This window comes from Rhinolophus ferrumequinum, chromosome 26, assembly GCF_004115265.2.
Source record: "Rhinolophus ferrumequinum isolate MPI-CBG mRhiFer1 chromosome 26, mRhiFer1_v1.p, whole genome shotgun sequence".
NCBI classification, from domain to species: domain Eukaryota; kingdom Metazoa; phylum Chordata; class Mammalia; order Chiroptera; family Rhinolophidae; genus Rhinolophus; species Rhinolophus ferrumequinum.
The window spans coordinates 11,516,275-11,537,891 of record NC_046309.1 but is presented as its reverse complement, the minus strand read 5'-3'; the positions used below and the strand labels follow the sequence as shown (position 1 = coordinate 11,537,891).

Sequence of the window (21,617 nt, the reverse complement as noted above, 5' to 3'; positions counted from 1 at the left end):
CGGAGCTGGAAACTTCCAATGGAAGGCCCCCATCCACGCAAATCCCAGCAAGTGTTTCTTAGCTTCTGCTTTGTGTAAAGGGAAAAGAAGGCTTTTGTGCCCTGAAAGCTTCCAGAACCTCACCACCCTGCATCCCGTAAGAAGGCTCCTCATCAGTGTCCTAGAGGACGTTGGCAGTCCTGTTACTAAAACCCCAAAACAAACGGCACCCCTGCAGGACTCAGTTCTCAAGGTGCCTATTTTGAAAGATAAATCACATTTTTGTCGGAAGGCCCACAGCGCTGCTCTCTCATTCTTTCAGAACGCACATCCTTTCTCTGTGATGCCTGACATTTTTAGTTCTCTTGTCCTTTTACCCTTTCATTTAATACATCACTCCCTGACAGAGCCTCACCTTCACTGTCAGGGAAGAATAACCCCGGGGCAGGCTGTTTGCTCATCATCCTCTGTGATGAAGAGAAATCGGTTCGTTTTCCCCAGATCTCTTTATCCTCTTTGATTTTTCTCAGGCTTTGCTGGTTTGCTGGAACTCACTGGGGTGGCCACCGACAACATGCAGGAGAATTTTTTTTATTTAGTTCTTTTCTTCTCCTTTTTTTCTACTCTCCCCTCAAAATCTGTCTTTGTCCTTCACATCATTCTCTAACCTCTTCCTGTCAGAGTCTTTATTCCATGCTAAGCGATGCGATAGATTCACATGTCCATTTTAATCATGGCCTCTGAGGTTTGGAAGGGAAGTTAGAGGTCCCCAAGCCCAGATCACACAGGGTCTCTGTCTTCAGCTTATGGGAGAGACAGCCACTTAAGCTTTCTGTGGACACTTTCAGTATCGAGAAACGCCCTGTTTTGCAGTATGGCCCATCCCATGACAGGAACACATCCATCATCAGGGACCTTTCTTATTTTTAGCCGTCATCTGTTTCCTGGTGACATCTAACCATGACTGAGCTTGTCTCTGGAGCCGTAGAGAATAAGTCTATCACCTCTTAGACGTGTTATCTCTTCTCATGTGCTCTTTTTATTGCAAAACTTCAACAATTCCTCAGACAGAGTGGCTGCCTGATTTGTTTTTTTAATTTCTATTGGAAACAGTTGAACGTAACAACTGCTGTTTTCTCCCCAAACATGAAAACAAAGTGCACAATAGCAACATAACTTTTTGTCATTGGAATAGTATTTTTGTTTCTTTTACTAATGCCACCTAAGACCGTTTGCATGCTGATATGAATTCTTCAATTATGCTCATTTGTGCATCTGTTATAAACACCGTTCCTCTTTGGCTGGTAACAGACACCAAGCTAATATTTCATTGACCAAAAGTCTATTTCTGCATCGGTGATTTTTCCATTTGGTATCACTATCTAGGAATATTTTAGGGCAAAAGAATAAAACGTTCTTGCAAGCACCAAGAAAGGGAGACAAGAACTAATGAGCTTCTCAAGATAGAATCATGTTTTAAATTGATACAGTGTCAGATGATCCCACAGGAACTTAGCAGGACAATGGAACAGAGATTAAGATGGCCCATAAGCTCACTTACGGACAGCACAAAGTATACAAAGCATCTCACACTAAACACCCTGAAAGGAGAGAGTGTGCATCATAAATACACACAAAACAGTGGCTAATAGACTTCTTTCAGAGAGTTTAATACATATGGGAAGGCAACACCTTCCCCTAGATACAAAAGGGGATATCTGGACTCATTCAAACATAAAGGCAAAACCAAACTGAAAATAATGCACAACTCCATGGCAGAGAGTAGACCTCTCAGGTATGTACATGCTCATTTACTGACCGTGACTACAATACTAGGACCAATGTGACCCTCCAGGTTGGTTTTCTACATGGAAACGGGGACCTCTGTCGGTAGGGAATAAAGGAAACTGGTACAGAAGCAGCTACATCTGTCAGACCACTAAGTAGGTTGTGCATTGAGTATTACCTGGAGGTATGGATATCCAGGTGCAGATAAGCACACAGAGAGAAGCCTGAAGAGAAAGGTGCATAGGGTAGAAAGTGCAAGAAATGGTGTGTAAGTAGCTACGATGGCTGGGTGAGAGAGAGGTCAACTAGAAGAAAGAGGGAAGATTAGGGGGGAAAATCAAACTTTGAAGTTGTTGTCAGTCATGTACAGTATGGGATATCTTCCTCGAGACTTTCTCATTTCAATTTCTAAGAATATGTTTTCTTATTTTTACTAATATTAACTATTACATTTCAGCATTTATTGGACACTTACCATGTGTCTGCTAAATGCTAAGTAAGCATTTCTGACAGTACTTGAGCTAACTTGATAAGATAGATATTATCATTCTTTTGTTAGTGAAGAGGAAGACAGATCAGGAAGGATAAATAACTTTCAAAGATTGTGTTTCTAGTAATTCAAGAGTCAAGCTCAGCTAGATATAAGATCAAAGGACTTACGCATCATAACATGACACTATATGGTTATTCTCTGTATTGACCCAGACGACATCCAAGAATCAATTCAAGTCTTCTGTCCTTGCATAGATTCCATTATATGGAGCGAAAAATAGCAGTATGTTGAAATGGAAAGAGAACCAGACTGAGAACTTCGAGGCAGAGATTCTTGTCCCAGCTTTACTTGTAGCTAAATCTACATCATGCAAACTACTCAACTCTTGGAATCAATTGCTTCAGCTGGCAAATGGGAATAGCAACCTATCTTAAGGGTTATTCTATAAATCAAGTGATATGATGCTTATAAAAATATTCGTAAAATAAACAGAAATGTGTGAATACACAGTATTTAGATCATATAATCAGAAGAGCTTCAGGGTCTTTGATGTTGGAAAAATATCAAAATCTGTGATACAAACTGAACAAACTATGTTAAATCATTTATATGTTAATTTGCAAAGTATTTATGGAGTGCCTACAAATTACGCATTGTGCAGAGCTGTAGGAGATATAAGAATATGTAAGACATGGCTCTTCCCTCGAAAGGTTTACAATCTAAAAAGATTTTACTGGTGTTCGTGGCTATATTTCAGAAAATGTAATTTTATTTCCAGCATATATTTATTTATGTGACAATAAACTGTACTACTGTTCTGGATTTCTTATGACTGAAAGCACAGTGGAGGAAACTGAGATTTGGGGGTTTTGTTTTTGGTTTGGTTGGTTTTTATCCATTCCCAGGACAGAGTGTATATTGTAGTTTGCTACCTCTATTTCTGTGCTGTGTTATATTCAAACTTGCTACAAGTAGAATCATGCTACTCATTTGTAAATATATTTATAAATCAGTTGAATCTGGAGAGGTGTAGCATTGTTAAAATACTCACATAATCATCTGTGTCCAAATTAAAGGCAGAAAGTTATGAAAATATGTCTGGCAGAGCATTTTCCTCACAGAAGGAAAGAAAGATCTCCAGGACCACTTCTTGACTCTCTAGAGCCCCCTTGATTCACTCTGTCAGCTTCTAGGTTTTCAGTTACAGACCCGGAGAATGACGATTGATAGAATTATTTCAGTTACTTTCCAAGGTGAACTGTAGACCCAACGTAGCAAAAGGTTTAGTCACTGGGTTCATTCTGTTGAAATTTCTGCCAAAATAAAATCCTCTATTTTATGTTGGCCAAATTATTTTTATTTTTTATTTCTAATGATTAACTCAACCAAACCATCATTGTCTCAGCAGCTTGAGGAAGGATTTGCCCTGTCTTATGTGTAAGGTCAACAAGTAGCTGGAACACTGTGAAATTATCAATTATAAAAGCAGTTTAGAATGAGGGTATTTTTTCAGATGCAGAGGTGGCTGAGAAAAGAAAGACATGAAAAGAGATACTAAATCTAGAAAAAAAAGTATGTGCTTCATTTCTTTAAGTCCTCCCATTTTCTTAAGATCTAGGGATGGGGAGTATTAGAATGGTAGAAATGATGTGTCAAATAGTCTAAATATGAAATTGAGTAAAAAAACAATACAGTAATTGAACTATTGGGGTTTTTCTCCCCCTACTTTGATTATAACAAAGGTTAGTGTAGACGTGCAATAAAGTGATTATTGCGTATTTTTATCAACTTAAGTAACAACAAAGTCTTCTCCATGGAAAATTTATTATAGCTCTTTCATCACTGCTGGTTTGGGCCTCTGCCCAGAAGCCATCTTCAGTTATGTCATGCACCTGGCAACCTGATAGGGATTCTTCCTGTCTTGGATTGCTGCTAAGAAGCTCTGGTTTTTTAAAGAAAATTTTTTCCTTCAGTAATATTATCATACACAATTTACAGATCAAGAAACAGAGATTAAGGGCCTTAGAAGAGGCTGGGGTTGATGGGATCTGGTGCTGGGGGTTAAATGCAGCTAAAGGGGGTTTCCATCTGCAGAGGGAGGAGGAAAGATTAGGTACAACAAGAGAGGAGTCAGTAGGTGGCAAGTGTAGGTGCTGAGGGCGTTCTCTCTTTATAGCCTCAATTCCTGATAACAAGGGAGACAGACAATCATGAGAGTTGAGGCAGGTTGAGAAGAGTAGTGAAGGTTGAAGATAGCTGTTGAGGGAGAGTGGATGGAGACATGGCTAAGGAGGACCCTGGTGAGGTTGGGATCTAGCGTTAATCATCGTTCCTGTCCTCATAGCTGGGTGACTTTCTGTGGCAGCAGGCGGTAGCTAACCTGCCCCTGGAAAACTGGAATAGGACAGCTCACAGGAAGGGTTTCACAGAAGAGCAAGGAGCAAGTGATCTTGGGTGACTAATGAGGAAATAATTGGCTATGGAATACTCTCTAGATGGACTGGAAATGAGAAAATGAGGTTAAGACAAAAATTATTAACTGGAAGGAAAATAGAGCACCTCATAAGGGGTCTTTCTACAGTTGAGTAGATAGTATATGGGCAGTAAGAAAAGTATCGAGCAAGAATACTAAGTCGGAGTCAGAGAGTGGAGTATTACAGTGTAAGACTTCAAAGATGGGATGCTTCTGAGTTACAAGGTCAAGCGTGGGTCAGTGGGAGTGCATCACTGCCGTCGAGTGGAAATTAGGGCAAATGGAGTTGAAGAGGTCAAGGAAATGTTAGTCTAGGACATCTCATGGGTTAATTGTGTGGCCATTTATATCACCTAAGCAGTTAGTGGGATCAGCAGTGCAGAAAAATATCACGAGTCAAGACCCAAATTCTTCTGGAAAAGTGATTGGGTGAACATGGATTTGTCTAAGTGACAGAGGAGGAAGGATTAAATGGCAAGAGTGTTTTCAAGTTGTAACTAGATTAAGAGGAAAAACCGTGAACAATAGAAAGAAGGGAGAAGACTCTCTCCCTCCACAGGCCCTGTAGTGCACAGAGAGAGAAAAAGAGCGTTGTCCAGTGGATGACCCAGGGAGGCAGCATTCCTGGGGGCGGGAAGGTCAGTTCAGTTCTCAGTGGATCCACAGAGAATGCAGAGCAGGAAGAGAAAGGAAAGTAAGCTGTAGAAGGCAGCCAAGGTGGGACGGAAGAGGGCTGTCACCCACGGGGCTATGATTTGGGGCAGTGACGAGGGACAATAAGAACAAGTAGGAGGGTAGAATTTGCCACCTGGATCAAGGATGTAAAGAGGTACCTGTGCTTAGACATGCAGACACTCTGGATGGTGTCACCAGCAAGATGGTGTTTATTGTCTGTGGCTCATTGCAGCAGAGCCTGTATTACAGAAGGTAAAGAAGTCAGAAACGAATATTTATCGCACTGTAGATAAATTATCTCGTTTAATCTTCATAAAATCTCCAGAATGGTGACATAATCATGCTCATTTTTTAAGAGATGAAGACAGAAACTCAGAGAGATGAAATAATTCTTGCAAGGTTATGAACGCCACCAAGTGCTTAGGACAAAAACGCAAACTAGGTCTGTCAGAATATTCTTTCTCTAGCACGAATTTAGACAGGCGTCTAGCCCTGGACCCACACTTGCTCGATGTGAGTCAATTAATTTCTAAGTCTGCTTCTTTAGCTCTAAAAAAATAGCAGTAGTATCAACTTCATCTAACACTGGTTGACTTTTTAAATGATCGAGTGAGGTGTTTGTAAAACCAGTCTGAAATAAACATAAAACTACCCATGTTTACGAGTATATTAACTTCTTTATTCATGAGTCTTTTCTTTTTTTGTATCCTTAGATCCCTACAAATACAGGTAAATAAATTACTCATTTATTTATTAGCTTTAAATGTACTTGTGTCTCTACATTATAAACCTGTACTATGTAAAATGACTAGATGCAGAACGTAGAAATTTCACCTTCATAAAAGAAGACCAGATTGTTTTCTACAGGAGAAAACTCCAGCAATTTGGAAGCTAGATCACACTCACTCCCATTCTTTTCATCACTTGCTGTTACAACATTTCTTTGTTGTTGCCAGTCTCGTGGGAGTAAAATGGTATCTCGTGGTGGTCTGTACTTGCATTTCTCTGATTACTAATGAGGCTGAGCATCTCTTTATTTGTTTCTTGGTCACAAATGTTTCCTCTGCTATGACATGTCTGTTCAAATTTTTTTTTTTTTTTGCTCATTTTTCTGTTAGGTTTATTGCCCGTTTCTAATAAGACACTCTTCATCTTATAAATGTTGAGTTTGAATCAAGAAGATGAAGTAAGGCACACAGAGTCTCCCAGTAAATTGAGGGGAGAGCCTGAATTAGGAATGGGAACATGTGGAATATCCAGCTAGGATGGTTTTTGTTACTTCAGTTTTATTCTTCCAACAGAAGTGAAACAGACTGTGCCAGACACAATTACAGGGGAACCCTGTCAATTTCGATGGTGCATGGAACCTGTTAGAAAGCAACCACTAACAGAGAACTCCCAGTCTGGAGAAAGGTGGGGGTCAGTGTAGATATGATCTGAAACCTCATGTAAGATATATGATAGGCATTACAAGCATGACAGTTGGAGCAGAAAATAATAAAATGTGACTTGTTAGAGAGGCTGGCTGCCTGGTCATATTTAGGAGGTTTTATTACTGCAGCTTACGTCCCCTTTGTTTCATGGTATTTATAACACACTTGATGGGTTGTTATTCTTCCTGAAGAATGATGGGAAGTGGGAATTGGCATATGAGAAGACAGAGGGGAGTGACTTTCTGTCATTTTGTTATGATGTCCTCAACTAATCACTTGAGATCTGGAATGGAAGAATACTACTACTTTACGAGTGCAATAATTTGCTGAATTTACTCATTTATCAATCCATTCATTCTCTCCATCCTTCCTACCCCCTTCATTCGTCATTTTAACCACCGAATCATTTTCCTTAAGCAATATACTGAGTTGAAGTAGAGGGAAATCCTATTTTTCTACTGAAATGGCATCCTGTGGTCTTCATGCATCCTTTGCCTTTCCTCTTGCTGTCAGTTTCCCAGGTTCTGCCAGCCCATCTCTCCTTGTTCTTTTCTTTCTCCTCCTTCCTCAGCAGCTTTCAGACTGAGGAGAAAATAGTGTCCCTGGAGCTACTCATGCAACTCAGATTACTTCCCTGTCAAACGCACAGGATCTGGCTCACTAGTCCCTTAAATGCTGACCAGAAACCATAGAACTTCAGGGTAGGTGGGAGCAGAATGTGGATTATTGGTTGGTCCCACTATGTGTTCTGTGAGGTAAACCCTATGGCTGGTGGCCTCATTGCTGTGACAAGGGCATAAGTAGATGGGAGGGCTTGGGGGAGTATGGAAAGTAAAAAATGAAAAGGGCAAACAACCCACAATTGAACCTTTGAAGACATCCAACGATCTCCAATATTTGGTACAGGACAAATAGTTCTTTGTTTCCTATATGACAATATAAAATATAATATTTGTAGCTATGCCATGTTCTATCCATACAGAGTGCAAAATATTCTTTAAAACCTATATTTTAATTTAATTTCCCTCTTGCCTCCCTTGAGGTTTCTCCTCCTTACTTCTGTCTGCTGTTATTCCCATATTCACTTTATTGATGTATAGAATTAATTGAGCTATTATTGAAGATCCTATAATCCAACTGCGTTATTTGACAGAAGAGGAACTGACAGCCAGGGGCATCGTTCAACCTGCTTAAGTTCTTCAGTCCCGAAGCTCTGGTCTTCTGATTAGTATTTTCTATTCATTATGACCAGTGTTTATAGTCTAGAAAACCCCTCAGATATCTTCTTATTATAGACTTGCTCCTTTTTCTTTCTTTCTTTTTTTCTTTTTTTACAATTGAGAGACTGAGTATCTAAGTGCCCTACATTCTCCTAGGTTAGTTGTCAATACCAATACTGCAAACTTTCTAGTATTTCCCAACAAACCTTGCAGAGACATCCTAGAGTCGCTTTCCTCTATGATAGCTTACTAAAATGCGATTCAGTATAGAGATAGCTTGTTTCCTGGGATTCTCTAAGATCACAAATATCTTGATTATACAAGTGATTTAATTTATTTTACCTGTCCTTAGGAACCTATATTTAGTAAAATCTCACATCAAATGGGGTATTTAATTATGCCACAGGAATGATCATTCATTCAACACACATTGAATACCGGTCATGTGCATCCCACTGACAGGCCATAAAAATATGGAGGACAGATATGATTCTTGCCGTCTGAGAGCTCATAAGCCGTGACAGAAATAGACATATAAACCCCACATTTAAATTCTATGCCAGAGCAGGCATTGCCAATTATATCAGGCCGACAAAACAAGCCAGGGGAAGGCACAGCAGTATCATAGAGTAGCGCCTGTTGGCTCAAGGGCACTACACCTCAGCCTGGGTTCATCAACACTACCCACTGAGAGTGGAGGCAGGAAGATTTACCTAGCAGGATACTGCCTCAGAGAGGCACATGCATTCTGCCATTTCCCAATCCAGCGTCTCTTTCATCCTCTCACTTTGGTGAGAGGGCAGCTGGGCCAAAGCTGAACTAGTCAGCCATGTCACAAGAAGTGAATCTTGGTCAAGCAATGGCCTTTCTAACGTGGAGAGAGCCTCCAGAGCTCAGCTTTTTATATTAGTCAAAACTTGATGTTCTTCCCTTTGTAGTAACACAGATTGGGAATGGCACCTTGATAAGCTACCAAAATGGAGGAGGAAATGGTCCAAGACCAACCAGTTTGTCTCTCCTATTATTTACTGTATTACACACACATATGCATTTTAACCCCACAATGTCATTGTTGAAATTTGGTGACTTGTTGTCTGAGCAAATAACCAGGTATGCATGTTTAGCTTTGTGTGAAATCGCAAATTTTCACCGTTCTCTCTTTTGCTCATTGTTCATCTTCTAGAGTCAAAAGAATGTAAATCAATCCACAATTCCACCAGCTTCTTCCTGCATATTTCCTATCTTTCCGTAGCATCCCATGAATTTGTATATTGTCTTCTACACTTATTAATCCAGCTTATTTTATTTCTTTTGACTAGCCTTTGCGTACTTTCCTCTTGATTCTTAATGGATTCCCTTTCTGAGTATTTCTCCCCGGTGAAAAATGAGTTTATGGGACTACACATAATATAGGAAAGCCAGACTATAGGAAAAACATGAAAGACTTTTGAAAAGGTAGGTGTGTTGGGTATATTTTATGTCCCCCACTTTCAACATGCTCAGTGCCCAGGAAGTCGACCCATATGGACTACATCCATGAGTTCTCTTCCCCTCTAACTGCCAGTTGGTTTCAACCAATGGGAGTCACCAGAGATAAGACAAAAGGAGAGTTAGATGAGAATATTTATTATCTTAACTCTCCTGCCAGGCCAAAGCTTCTGTCAGGCAGCCCTCATCACTGTTGCATTCTGGTTCCAGGAATCACTTTCTTCTCTTCCTCTTCAGGCCTAAGGATATTAATGAGCCCTGCTGGTACTGTACGCTAGATATTGCACTTCCCTTTCTTAGTTCCTTTAAAGCTTTCTCATAGATCTGTGTTGTAAGTAGTTAGATATATATGAGCCTGAGGCTCAGAATAGAAGTTCTAGGATAAAAGTATAGATTGGATGTTGAAGTTAGGAATAGTGTGCAGAACAAGAAAGGAAATGGTTGAGGAGAGAAGCTTAGAGAGTGCACATAGGTGCCCCAAAGGATTTTTCCCTTGGTGTTCTTGCCATATCATCCTCTTCCTTTTTCCTTATCCATGAGCATTTCCTCCATTCAAGAATATATAATGGTTAAATTATAGCCATGAAAGAAATACGAGTGATTTCTTAATGGGCAAAAACATAAGTAAACATCTTATTTTAAGAATTCTGAATAGGTAACAATAAGTCATGACATATTTGAATCTGTATAATAACAAGTTTTATTATAAATTCTTCAACATGTTCTATGTATTTGTGGAAAGGAATGCTTTAGCTAGCCTCCCTTTTCACTAATAACATTCCTCACTGGCTGTTTCAATTGTTTTGTCCTCTTTACAGCACATTAATTTAAATAGAGCAGGTCTTGATCTCTATTATAATTTTCATTTAGTTGGATGTTAATTATTTTCATAGGTAAAGGAACCCCAGGATGAACCATTTTCCAGTTTTCCTTACTGCTCCAGCAGTCCCAATTTCTATTTAACCATAAAAGAGTTTTACACACTTGTGTTTTCTTTAACACTGGCAACTTCTTTTTGAGAAAAACTTTTACCTTTCTTCTCAATTTCTCATGACTGAATTCTAAAATGTATCCTGCTTCCTTCACTAGCTGAGATATTTATTACTCTAGTCATATAAATGCATTAATTAATTCAGTCCCTATAAATTATGTTGCTGACCCAAATAATATGAATGAAAATGGCACTTTTAGTAACTATTCCTTTGGTGTTTCAACTTGGTATAGGTTTGCTTTCTTGTAATATTCCTGCCCTCAGTATTTTACCTTCTACTTGACTCCTTAGCATTTCCCCAATGGCAAAGTCTCAATTTCAATAGCAGAATAAAATGGGATATAGTCTACTGTATGGATTATCAACATGTTATTCATCAAAGTCCAATTATGAGTTGTATATCCATAGCCATGATCGAACATGGTTTAGTTTTACCATTTCATCTCCATGAGGAGTGTCTTGGCCTTTTTTTCTTTTTTTTTTTTTTAATGTTATTAAGGAGACACATTTGTCCCTGTCGTAGAATCTTGGAGACCTAGAAAATATGGTCTTTGGTCTGAGCAGTTGGCTTTGCACAATTTAGGATTAACTACTCTCAACACAATGATATTTGGGCAATTGTCTATGCCCTTTGGTGCTAGATTTTTATTTTTTTTATTTTTACTATCATAAAACAAAGTTGATAGCAATTAATGAAGACTTGTTCTCTTGATGCCTGAATTTCAACTCAGCACATTCAACATATGTTATCTATGCAAAGTGTTATAAATCACCATATGAACACTAACTACACTTGTTGTCTGCACCTCTAATAAGATATTATTTTAGTTTCTATTACACATTTTATTTTACTTGAATAAATGGGGAGAATGCATCAGCTGAGCCCCTTCTCTCATCTTTATTCCACTCTTGGTGTTAGAAGTAACTCAAAAGGAAAAATGTTTACATTCTCAATTCACCCTGAGGCAGATTTTTTGTGGAAAAAAGAGAGATACTATAAGTCATCATAGAGAGTAGAATTTAAAAAGAATTTTGAACAGGGAGGGTGAGTTTGTGAAAAGATGGCATCTATTTCAGGATTCTGGAATGGCAATGGCATAGACTGTAGCATATGGCCTTTACGAGAGAAGACACAGAAAGGATTGTTAGTAGCCTTTTTGTTTTGATTCTTCCTTGGTTTTAATGCATTGCTTTTTTTTAAATGTACTATTTCTTTTCCATTTGAACTATTTTCTAAATGATCCTTAATATAAATGTATTGTTTAAGGGGAAATGGCAACTCTTAGTCATCTAGAAAAGCTGCTTTATTCTGCCCTAAGATTAATGGGTACAGATAGTAGCAGGAATCCCAGATTAGAAATAGATCTGGTTTCTGAATCCTCCATTACAGAACACCAATATAGAAGAGAGATATACGGGAATCTTATCAGTTGCAAAAGGAGACAGGAAGTGTCCACCCACATTTTCACTCCTCCTCTGACCAGAGGGTTTGAAAATTACTAGTGTGTTTCTTTCCTGTTGTTAGAGCATCTTCATATTATCCTTCATTATTAAATAATTACACGTGAACCTCAACCCTTATCCCTTTGCCTGTGGCTATATAGTTAGTTGCCAAGAGGGTTGTTTAATGTAAACTGAAGTAACAAATCAATGCAGACAGGGAAAAGAGCAAGCGAATAGGGCCATAGGAAGTTTTTTTTTTTTTCTTTTGCTTCTGTTATTATTACACCCATTTTACCAGAGGATGCGTGCAAGCTGTTGAATGATGACCTCTTTTTCCACTGACCTCCCAGCAGATACTGGACATGTCCTACTTGATCAGATGATGTGAGGTTAGCCCTGGGACCCAGTGCTCAGAAAAGCTGGGAGACTCTACCTCCTCCAAGTCTCCTTAGGAGCACCTAATGACCTAATGGAAGAAGTGGGTAACTCGGCCTGGTTGGCAGCCATCTTGGCTGGTCCCATAGACCAAATGCCAAAAATCCACTTTAATTTTTGCTGGCTTGGCAGCACGATAGGTCAGGAACTCAGCCTGGGCAGGAAGCCAGGGCTTTGAATGCCCATTTCCATGCCTTGTCCAACACATCTTTTGGAGGCAGCCTCCTCTTATCAACATAAAAGCTGTTGTCATATTTTTTTTTGGTTGTTTTTTTTTTTTTTTCTTTTCTCTAAAATAGCTCTGTTATTTAAGGAACCAGGTAGTTCCATTATTGGCAAAGTATTCATTGGGTCCTGAATTCCAAGTTATTGACTGAATACTGCTCTACTGATTTGATGCCCCTGCAAACGAACCGAAAGTATTAGAGTTACAAGCTGACAAACACATAAGCCAGAGAAAGAAAATTAGTATTTTTATTTGCTGTGCAAGGACATCCTTAATATTATGAAAATATTGTGTGTTTTTTTTGGACTATTGCTTAGTGACACCTGAGAAATGAGTTACGATCTCTGACAAATAAAGAGCAATCATGAGAAGATATATCTATATATATATGAGAAAGCCACAAGACATATACCAGGGCTGTGTGTCTCTATATCGTATAAATCATCTAGTGTCTTATCTCTCAGTCACTTGAAATGGTTTTACTGGATATATGAGAGGCTTTGTAGAATTCTGAAACCAATTTTAAAATATTATGACCCCTCGGTGACTTTGGTTACCACATAAGAAATCTTCATATTGCATGAAAATATATTTTATTGATGCCACATCTCTAATTAATCAAAAACATTTTATCAACTCAGAAAATTTTTTTTTATCAATTCACTAGGAAAATGTAATTAACTTTTGATACTTTATTAACCAAACTAGAAGTTTAACAGGGCTAAATATTTGCCATTTGATTATTTGATTTGAAAAATAACAATCACTCCTTGGGGGCTGCTTGATGTTATGCAGTTTGTTCAATTTGGGGTACAAACATGAAACTAGCTTCTCAGAGACCTTGTCCAGACATCTGTAAAAGGTAATGGAACAACTGGAGGGTCTCAAGCAGACTACACTGAGGGGCATATAGCCAAGTTATTAAAACTTTGGAGTAACTATTATTGTCAACTGAATGGGTGGTAGGGGGTCGAGTGGTAGAGGGGAGAAGAGGAGAGGAAAACACTAGGTTAAACTCTAAATAAGAACAGAAAGTCACTACCTGGTCTTTGCGTCACCTGTTAGGCTTTTCATATTCAAATGTGAAAATGTTCTTTTTATTCAAAGTTAATAGAGAAATACAATTTTTAGAAAGAATGAGAATTTTATTTACTTAGTATTGGTTTGCAAAAAACCAGTACACTCTTGAAAAATATGCTTCCCCTGCTGAAGAATGGCATTGTATGGGGAATAAATGGAAGCATCCCCATTACGAGAGCCTGTAAACATCTAATGAAAATACGTATACATTTGTGCAGAGTACTTTCTGTACCTCTGAAACAAACGCCTCAAAGTGACTCAGAGCTCACTCGGATAAAAATAATTAAACCCTACAAAGTCAGTGGGCATTTCTTAAAGGCTTAAATTATGCTCTATAGTATAGTAGGAATTATAGTGGATATAAGAAACAGTCCTTGCTTTCAAAGAATTTATCTACTTGTAGGTAAATTGAAGATAGAAATTGCAATATAAGTTTGATACAGTTATGATCAAGCACTTATGTTAGTAATTACAAAGAGAGAATGCTGGCCAAACTTAACAGAGCTGGATTTGTGATATTTCATGGAAGAATGAGAGAAGGGAGCAGAAGTGTGGGGAGAGAGAAGGGGAGAGAGAAAATTACTTTTAAGGTAAAACATTGTCCAAGAGTTCAAGAGGAGCAAAACAATAAAGAAACAGAAGGGCAGACAGCAGGAAGTTTAGACCAGAAGGGGGGAAAAAGAAGAAATAAGAATAGCCAGAGTAATGGAGATCACAACATCTGAATACTTGCCCGTTCCCTTTATATTTTCCATTAATTAATACATTTACTGAACAAGCATTTATCTCATAAGCACCAGGCAAGGTGATGAGCAATGAAGAAAATTGTTAAAGAAGGCATGATACCTTTTCTTGGAAGAACTTGCAATTCCTGGGAGCAAAGTAGTAAAGCATTGGTTTTACATGGCAGTGGGTGATGGATGCTTTGCCAGAAAAAGGTGTTCATGGGACCTCCTGAGGAAGTTAATTTACCTACAATATCTGCGTGGTCGAGGATGTCAGGTGTTTTGTTTGCAGGGATGAAAGTCGAAGAGAGTAGTAGGGTGAAATTAATGTATGACACTGATTTTCCTTTATTCAAGACACACTTCTCCAGTAATCTACTGTAGACAGATAAGCTGTGGTTCATCCATTCCCACCTAGGGGCGTATTTTGGCTAACCAGGGAATCTCAGCCCACATTTCACATTAGAATCACCCTCTATACTCCTGCCTGGATTACTTGGGTGGAAACGTAGGCAAAAGCGTTCATTAAAAAACTTCCCCAAATCATCCTACTATGATTCTGGAGGTGAGAACCACCAGCCTGTAAAGAGACTTGGACAGACTACTGCTACAGAAGTTTATCGAAGTTTTCTGGCTTGGTCCCAGGTGTTATAACAGAAACAGCCTCTTCTTTTGGTGCCACTTACAGCCTCTCTTTGTACTTTCCATTTACATTCGACACCGTTTAGTTGAGTCCATATCACAGTTAGTCTAGATGAAATAGATTTTATTTGCAGAACATTCTTGATTTGAAAATTTGGCTATTTGCTGCTGGGGCACACACATTGGCCAAAATGCAGCTAGCCAAATAATTCTTTCCTAGAAATGCTGCTAGCCAAATAATTCTTTCCCAGGGGGGGAAAAAAGTAAATTCTAACAGTATAACATTTTTATGAAAATATAATATTCAAATAATTTATTAGTGTCAGTTAATTATAATCTCTAAGCAATGGCTAAATATACTTCTATAACCATATGCATTTAAAGAGAACTAGGAACAAATGAAGAACTTTTATGTGAAATACACTTATATGTTATCTCTATTTAGCAGCAAACTGCTACTTCAGCTTGTTCTAATGCAGATTTCAACTTCTATTCCTATACATTTTGTAGACAATGACTACTAACCCAAATCTTGACACTCAGTGACCTCTGTAAGCTTTTTGAACGCTGCCTGGACCTCTGTATTATGGTCTTCAGTTGGCCTTTCCAGTGTAAAGGCTGGGAGCAAAATGTTTTTCAGTTGTCTGCCTACAAAAAATAGCAGGCTAGTGAGCATTGCCAAAATACTTTCTTCTTTCTTTGCCCAGTCTCCTACAGGAAATACTGGATTCCTACCTCCTTTTCCTTTGTGCTAGGAAAAAAAGGAGCTGACAAGTCCATTAAGATAGAATTTCCCTGCTTTCATAGGTTCTTAGAGTACACTGTCCACAGGGAGCAATATACCTAGTTTCTCTTCTCTGTGACATCTACTCAGTTTTCTCAACTCCCTTTTCTGACCAATGGACCCAAACTAACCACAACCATAACTCTTTATGTACCTTAAGAGGAATTAAGCTCTTTTCCCTTTTGAAATTTTTAAACAATATTTGAACAAATTATTTTGGGGGTATTATAGAGTCTTACAATTATTGGAAAACTTGTTGAGAATTCATGGCTGATACAATGCCACAGAAGTTATACTTTGTTTAAATAAAACCCATGTAATCATAAATGATGGAAATTTTATATCAAGAAATAAATCAAAATATATACAAATATTGAATCACCATGTTGTACAACCGAAACTGTATGTCAATGATATCTCCAAAAATGTATTAAAGTTTAGAAATCTATAAATTCATGCACAGAAACATCGTGATGAGCTTTCAAAGCATGACAAATTAAAAGAGAAACAGAACAATCGTGTTCAGGGTGATTTATACAGACTGCCTCATCAAATTGCTTTCTTAATCCAGGCATCCATGCTGATGCACAAAGCGTGTATATTAAGAGTGGGAAATTCAAACATCTACGTTATTGGTTAAGAGTTAATTTTTGCTAAATAGAAACAAACTAATAGCAAATTGATAGGTGAAATAGAAGCAAAAAAGAAAGTGTCAGAGAGAGTGATCATGTCATTTTATTGTATATAATAATAATTACATTTTGCAAAGGAAATTTCAAAGCAGAAGAGGAAGCATAAGTAAAAATTTCATGTCCAGATCCTCTAAAAGAAAAAATAGCTCAAAATAGATGGAAGGGTCCAAATACAGAGCCTCCTAACTGGGTACTGCCACTGCTGTTTTCCTTCTGTTGTCAGTCTCCTCATTTCCCATAAACTAACCAGCACCCTTCCGGCACATTAATCTTTCCAAATGTTATTTTAATTATTGCTTATCACAAAACCAATGTTTCCCACTAGCTATGGGATGAAGTCTACATTAGTCAATTCAGCCTGCCGTAGCAAAATACCATAGACTGGTATTTTTTCTTCTCACAGTCCTGGAGGCTGGGATGTGCAAGATCAAAGTGCCAACTGATTCGATTTCTGATGAGGATTTACTTCCTAACTTGCAGACAGCTGCCTTCTCACTGTGTCCTCAATTGGCAAAGAGAAAGGGAGACAGAGCAAGATTTCTGGTGTCTCTTCTTATAAAGCACTAATTGCATTGTAAGGGCCCCACCCTCATGACCTCATCTAACCCTAATCACCTCCCAAAGTCTCCATCTTCAATTACCATCACTTGGGGGCGAGGACATCAACATGAATTGTTGAAGGACATTCAGTCCATAACAAAGTGTGTTTTTATGGTCTGGTTCTAAACCATGTGTGGGGACAGAGCCCCAAAAAGCAGTTTCCAGGCTCTCGGCCTCACATAGAAAGGTGCTGGCTCAGGTAGTAAATGGCCATCAACTGTGATCAAATGGCCATCAGCTGTGGCTAGTTGGCCGTCAGCTGTAACCATTGAGCCGTTGGGCACTAATATGACTGCTGTGGCTAGGCTAGCAGAAAAAAGGGGGATCTAGCAAGAAGATGGTGGCTGAGTCTGCAAGCGGCACAGTGAGAGTTGAGAATTGTGTTGCTCCTGGTTCCTGTGTCTCCAACCCAGCCGCCAGTGAGAGTATAGTGGTATGACTCCCCTACCTATGGCTCCGTGGGTGTTCCTTTTTGGCCTCACCATGTCCTGCGTTCTTATGTGGGACCAGAGACCCCGCAGGCCGCCCCGCAGGATCCCCTGCACGACACCATGTTTCTAGCTTTATTTTTGTTTTGTATTCCTTTATATAACTCCTTCAATTAAATCTGTTTATTCACACTTTTTTTTTTAATTAAAATAGGTGCTTAAATCTTTTTTTTTTTTTTTTAATTCACATTTTCTTCATGACACCATTTCTGCTTTCATGGCTCCCTTAAGGACATACACCCCTCTATTTTTTAAATGCTGCCCATCTTTAGCTTATTATATTTCTTCGATTATTCTCTTAATGTGTTTCTATTCTCTATTTTATTTAACTTTCACATAACTAAATGGGAGGTAATTCGTCCACAACTACATTGTAATTCTCATTGAATGCAAAGGCCATGTCTTAGACTTCTTGGTACTGAGTACATAGGTCTTGAAAAAATAATTTGTAGTTTGATTCATCTTCAGTCCTTTACTTAGTCAGCAACATTTAATGACCACCTACTTTGTGCAAGGAGGGTAAATGTAATTCTCTACCATGTGATCTGATTCTCAAAATGTTTTACTTTCCCCAAAACTTCCACGTTAATACCTTTGAGGATAAAAGCCATTTCTCTTTTCACCTTTTTCTTTATAACGTTACACAGTTAGACAGCGTCACTTAACTGCCTAACTGAGACTCTCAGAGATTTTGCTTTGGCCAGAAACTTGAGATTATGATTTTTCCCTTCAGCTCTCACTATGAAACAGAGAGAGAAGGTGAAGACAATGTCCTTTTGCTTCCTCATATTTCAAAACATCTGAGAAAAATAATTGGAAAAATTGGGCAAAAGAAATTAATCATTCTTCTTTCCCATCCCCTTTGCTATTACTAAATTTAGCCCAGTGTTTTGCAATATTAAACACTGAAAAAATAGATTGAATGTTGAATGAAAGAATTCTCAAGACAAATTGCTGAAATCTGCCAGCATAGAAACAAGAAACATTCGAATTAGGACCAGATCCCAGAGACCATCTAAATAAACATGTTTATTTTCTAGACGATGGAACAGAAGTCCATAGATGCTAAATGTCTGCCCCCAAATCATACAGAGAGTAGCCAACCAAGAGAAGGGCTCAAACTGACCCTACCCCATTCCAGTACTCTGTTGACTGTATCCCATAGTTTCGACTATATTACTTCAGTGAGTTTCGGTGGCTAACACAAAGATATGCTGTAGGACTTTGGGGAGAATTTTACAGAAAAAGATAGTTGTAAAAAGACCCAGGAAGAAAAACATCTAAAAGGGAAGAGGATAGACTTACTCTTAAAAAAAAAAATTGGTGATTCCTACCTTTCTTTCATGACTTTGGTAAAGTTCTTCATTAGAACCAAAGGAAAAACTGAAAGAGTCTTGTGTTCCTTCCAAGTTACAGGATTCACACTCCCTGCCCCTCGTTTTTCATCGATTACTTGCATTTTTGTAATTTGGGTGTTAATTTCCAAAGGAAGGAGACAGCGACAAAAATCTTAAATTCTTTAACTATTTGAAAACTGCTGCTTTTGTTTGCATGATTCTAAAAAGGGCAAAATGGTATGACTTCTTGTTTCTGATTGGTCTGGTAGTTGGACATTATGCATACGGAGTCTTAGGGGAACAGAAAGGCAGCCCGTTGGGGAATGTCAGCATGACTCTTTTTCACCATGGTTTCTCTCCTAAAGTTCAGTAAAGACCATCTTTCAGAAGCACATAAATCCACTTACAGATAAAACTAAACCAAAGGATTTATTTTCTTCATGTGAGAGTAAAATCCTTACTTATTTCTTAAACACCTCTTCTACCTTCCACCTTGGGGGAAGTTTTCTGTGTTCATTTTAAGGCGGTCTCATCTGCCCTCCGTCTTTGAACCTCTGCCTTGTTTTGTCCAACCTAGAGGATAACAGCATCTATGACTTTATATATCTTGTTTCCAGAAACAATAGCCTGTGGCACTTCCATTATTTATTCTTTCTCCTTCTGTCAGTGACAGAACGGTCTGCCGCTTGCCAAGAACTCTGCTTTTCCAGGCCAGTGATTCCATCCCCTCTAGCATTTTCTCAGATTTAATTTCTTGTAAAAGAAAAAAGAAAGAAAAATTATGGCTGATTCTTCTACCAGATGGGAACTCAGTTTTGAATGAATTAGGCTGGACTTTAGCATATGTTTGTGACCGGCATTTGAATTGTTGATGAAAATGTAGTGGAGGTTGTGATGGTGGTAGGTAATGATGGTTTTGTTGTTGTTGTTGTTGTTGGTGGTGGTGGTGGTGGTGGTGGCAGTGTTGATAATGGTACTCACAATGGTGGTGCCTACTTGTTGGTCTGCCTTTTCTTCTAAATAGCCAAGTGGTTTTTGGGATAATTTGTTCCCATTGTAGAAGGATAGAGAAAAAATACATAACAATGAAATTTAAAAATCTAACGTGACAATACATAATTTATACAGTATTATACTATTTGCCAGATTCTCAAGGACGGAAAATACTTAAATTAGTTTTCTCGAGAATAATACATTTTGTCACTCTTATTGTCTCTTTGGCTGCAGTCTTGTGTTGTTATTGATTTTTTTTTTATGGGAGATCCCATACATAAGAAATAAAATTAGAGAGTGTATTATGTTTATGTCACCTGAATAAATTAGTCTTTTTACCAGAGTGTATTTAATAAACTTCTCCCAAGCACTCAGCATTGCTTTTGGCACTGAGAGTGTTATCATGGTTTTTGTTTTCAGGTCAGTGTATTTTAGGTCAGATGATTTGATATTAATTTATCCAATAAATTTTTATTGAATATCTTCTGTGTCTGAGACACTGTGCTAAGAAGAGGAAATACAATGCTTGGCTCCAAGCTCTCATTGAGACCATGGAATTGCAAACACTGTTGCATAGCAAGAATTTTGTTGGAATGGTAATATATAAAGTGTACTGAAAATCAGATGGGAAAAAAATCTAAGTTTCACTGGAATGGTCATGAAAGGCTTAATTTGAGGAGGAAACCTTTTAGCCACAACATGGAGGCAAATTTTAAGCAAATGAGGCATTCACTAGAAGGAAGAGGATGCATAAAAACTCACCAGCTCGAGTGCATCTGTCTTATAACTGCAGTGAACTCAGTATTGCTGTAGTACATCATTCAGGCAAGAGTGTCCGTGGGGAAATAGAGGACTGACTTGAGATGTAGCTTGGCAATCAGGCAGAAGCCATTGCAGGAAGTCTTGTAGGATAATCCATGTTAGGATTTTATTCTCCATTGAATAATTTTCAACAGCAGACTGGCATATTTACGTTTGTAAGTTGGAAAGACCATTGAGAGATCAGAGTAGAGAGTATATTTGAATGAGGAAGACTGAAGGTAGGAATACCAGCTGGGTGACCTTGAGGGTGAGGAGACATGAGACGCTGAACTAATATAATGGTGGTAATAATGCCAAGGTGGTAAATAATACACAGGATATAAAAAAAAATAGTATCTTACGCAGGTAAAATTTTTTTAATGTGGGAAGATTTAGGGATGGTGACAGTTTTCTGGAACTGAACAATGAAAGACAGTGTATAATTAGTTGCTAAACTATGCAGTTTCAAAAACAAGTACTTGAAAACTCATATCGTATTTCCCCAAAAATAAGACCTGGTGTTATATTAATTTTTTGCGCCAAAAGATGCATTAGGGCTTATGTTCAGGGGATGTCATCCTGAAAAGTCATGCTAGGGCTTATTTTCTGGTTCGGTCCTATTTTCGGGGAAACATGGTAGGAGTGAGCAATACTTGAAGATGGATCTGCAGAAGGTGTCAGGATTTAAGTTGAGATATCAGAGAAGTGATATATATGACGCACTCTGCAAGAAAAGTAATTTTAAGTGACTCAGAACTCACTTTCTTGTTTCCTGCTTGCGCTCTGGAGAGTCGCTTGACTCCCACAAAAGAAACTCTCTCCCCACCCTCC

General features: G+C 38.4%; 1 protein-coding gene across 2 annotated transcripts in view; it reads left to right on the top strand.

Moving 5' to 3' along the window:
* The window catches only part of CHRM2 (cholinergic receptor muscarinic 2), a 121,239-nt gene that overhangs the window by 67,773 nt on the left and 31,849 nt on the right, over positions 1-21,617 (top strand). The window contains exon 1 of one of the 2 annotated variants that reach the window (XM_033099164.1): positions 11,656-11,684. The exons of the other annotated variant lie outside the window; for it this stretch is intronic. The gene's annotated coding sequence lies outside the window, so the exon portion shown is untranslated. Of the gene's footprint in view, positions 1-11,655; positions 11,685-21,617 lie in introns of those variants that run through there. 2 annotated transcript variants of the gene reach the window in all.